A 3,573-nucleotide genomic window follows, 5' to 3' on the forward strand; every position below is an offset into this window, starting at 1 on the left:
GTGTGCGAGATTTCTGTGTTGAAGTGATTCACTATGTGCTAGTAGTACTTCACAGCGAAGAAGGTGGAAAGAGAAAGAAGGAGAGAAAGGAGAAGAGAGAGGAAGGGAGAAAGAGGGAAGTTAAGACAAAAAGGGGGGAAAAGAGAGGTTTGCAGGTGTGTTTCGCTCCTTCCCGTGCGGTATGCCATGGGTGGGTGTTTCTGGAACCTGCATAGTATGGATATAAAATCACTCAACAATGCAAAAAAAAAAAAAAAAAAAAAAAAAAAAAAAATCCCACTTCTGAAGGATTTTAATCATTATACTTCATGGTAAAGTTTAGAGATAGAGAGTGGGGACATGCAACAAATGCTACTTTTTTAGTGTTCTAGGTAGTTTTTATTAATGTTTTTAATGCACATTAAATTTGCAGTTAGCTTAATGTGCAGGACACTTTGCTAATAATCAAATGTGTTTTAGAGTTAATTTTCATGCATTTTATACATATAATGTCCTGGGCCCGGTTTTTCAAAAGTAATCCACTAGGATTTTGGATAACGGATTGGATCAAATCTTGAAAATGGGTTTTTCAAAAGAAAAAACGGATTACATAATCGGATTAGATCACGTAATCCAATCTTGGTTTTGATCCGGATCAAACCTTTAGTTTAGGTTTTTCAGAACTTTTTTGTAGGATTTGAATCACTTTGATCCAAAAAATCTGGATTAAACTGATGCCATCAGAAGGGTGGATTCAGCGTGGATTTCATGCCCAAAATGTAATGAAAACTTTAAAAATGTATCAAATAATACTATATTTGGATCATGCAGTATCTTACAAGGTATCCTATTTATTCATAAGGTTTTAATTTTATCTGTTCATCCGTCAGGCTACAGTGATTAGGTAGGTGTTAACGTATTCAGCCTTTCAGTATAGGCCTACAGCAAAGTAGAAGGAGTTTGGCCTCATAAAATAATCCCCCAAACAGCTGTCAAAATTGACCAAAACCAATAAATTCTATTCTGTCACTAATTGATATATATATTCATCACAATCGAAAATATTTTTGTTTTTAGAATATTTATTAGTGATGCATGCAATGATTACAGAATAACCAAAAAAATGCAAAGAATGGCAATCACTGATTTTTGAAATCCAAAACAAATCCAAATCAGAAATAGTGTCTAACTATTGCGTCCCTTGTTGCACGTCCTGTTTGCTCGTTCTGGCAGAATGCAGGAGGTTGGTTAGGGTCTCCAAGGGGCTCAGGTGCATCACTGTCAGCACAGAGAGGGACATTGTGCTTAGTAGCGATGTTGTGCAGGACAATACAGGCAAGGGTTATGTTGCATGCTTTCTGTGGTCCCGCTCTCAGGTAGTTAAGGCATGCAAAGCGCCTCTTAAGAACTCCATTTAAACGCTCAATTGCACATCTTGCTCTGCAATGAGCAGTGTTGAAGCGTGCCTGCGCCGGTGTATTTGCTGTTAGAAAAGGAGTCATCAGCCATGGTAGGAGTGGGTAGGCACTGTCTCCTAATATTATGCCATCCGGTCGGTTGGTTTGGAGGTCTCTATATAGAGCGCTCTCCCTCAGGATGCGTGCATCATGGACAGACCCAGGCCACTTGACAACACAGTTGGTGATGATGAGGTCAGCATCACACACAAGTTGGACATTGATGCTGTGCCTCCCCTTTCTGTTTATAAACTCCCATTCATTCTCACGAGGTACTTGTATATGCACCTGTGTGCAGTCGATTGCTCCAATAGTATTGGACATATTCCCCAAAAGAAAAAAGCTGCGCTTGGCCTGGGCACCTTGTTGTCCTTTGGAAAAGAAACAAATTCATTGACCAGGCTGGCCAGTGCGATTGACACATCTCACACCACATCACACACAGCTGATTTCACCACTCCCATATAGTCACCAACAACTTGATAGAAAGTCCCACATGCATAAAATCGGAGAGCAATGAGGATCTGGTCTTCCACAGACAGACCGTGACTCCTTTGGGTTCTGTGTTGAAGTTTTGGCCTGAGAAGGTTCACAAGGTACTCTATATCAGCCTTCCCAAAGCGAAACCGGACATACAGCTCCTCAGTGGTGTATTGCTCCAGTGGCTTGGTACGTTCAACATACACCCTTTGACGGTATCCTCTCCTGGCAAAGTGGTGGCGGCGGTGGACAACACCTGCCATTTCACTGTCTCTCTGTGAATCCTCTGAGAAAGGCTGATTTATATGGCTGTGTAGTTGGTCTTTTCAAACACACCTATTACAACTGATTAGTTTTGGCTTGTGTTCAATTGAGGCAATTGGACCCAAGGCCTATAATTGATGAACAATGTTCGCTATAGTAAAGCAACGGAACCATGGACTCAAGAAGCTGTAACTTCACAGCTGCTGAAACCAATGCACTACTAGAGGGTGTTCGGTGCCATTATGGAACAATATGGGAAGTTTTAATTCTGCTAAGGATACCAACAAAAAGAAAAATGATGTTTGGATTTTAATCACAGAAAATGTGAATGCCATAGGGTCTGGCCAGAGGAGGACCACAGACCAAATCAAATTGCGGTGGAAGAATCTTAAGGCCAGGGCAACAAAGGACCATGCTGAAGCCAAAAACCCACAAACAGGCAACAAGCCATAAGAGGGGAGATTACACAGATGTGGTCCTCGACATCATTGGAGGTGAGAAGTCGCAAGCTCTGCATGGTATTCAAGGTGTTGTAGGGGATGGCGAGCCTTGGATTGAGGAGGAGGAGGAGAATCTGCCAGTTCCTCCTGAGGCTGATCCAGAGAGCGTATTTATATTGAATCTCAGCTCTGTTCCTGAGGAAGAAGCTGGATCCTCATTGGTTGAGCCAGTGGTAGTTGCCACAGGATCTCAGAGGAAAGGCTTGAAGCGCCCTTCATCAAACAAAGATGATGATTACAAGGCACTTCTACAAAAAGAGACTGAAAGGGCAGAAGCACAGCTTCGTCTGGCAGAGGAACAACTGACTCTGACCAAACTGCAGCAAACCAAGGCCAGACTTGAGATCCGCCTCCTAAAGGCTACGCTCAGACAAGCTGGTCTCTCCACATCAGATGAGGAAGTCTGAAATTATTGTGGAGTATTTGACATTAAGTCTTTTTTTTAAATTCAATACATCTATATTTGAAACTTGTTATAAATATCCTCAATGTACAGTGTTTGTGTTGTAGGTCTCAGATGAGCGGACTGCTGGAAGAGGATGGGGTGGGGTTTTTCTTGTTTTTAGTTTTTTTTAAATGTGTGTGTTTTCATTTCAAATAAAAATAAACTTATATTGACCCCACACTGGCTATTCTACTTGTTGCTCTTTACATATCTATAGTTCTACATTGTGATTTCCTATCCTGTTTGAGCACTGGTTATCCAGATTTGGTGATCCTGAAAAGTTCCTATCCGGATCAGATTGATCCAATCCGATGTTGCTTTGAAAAACTGGCTCAAAAGTAAGCTGGATTACGTGATCACGGATCGCAAAAAAAAAGGATTACTAAATCCGGATCAATTTTATCCGGATTAAACCTTTTGAAAAACCGGGCCCTGGGGACAGAAATGT

General features: G+C 41.4%; 1 pseudogene across 1 annotated transcript; it reads right to left on the reverse strand.

Moving 5' to 3' along the window:
• Positions 1-1,151: 1,151 nt before the first annotated feature.
• Positions 1,152-2,179, reverse strand: LOC307150146 (putative nuclease HARBI1; annotated as a pseudogene). Its single transcript has one exon. The product of its transcript is annotated as a putative nuclease HARBI1 (transcript).
• Between the last annotated feature and the right edge of the window lie 1,394 nt (positions 2,180-3,573).

Source organism: Squalius cephalus (genome assembly GCF_949319135.1).
Source record: "Squalius cephalus genome assembly, chromosome: 22".
Classification (NCBI taxonomy): Eukaryota; Metazoa; Chordata; class Actinopteri; order Cypriniformes; family Leuciscidae; genus Squalius; species Squalius cephalus.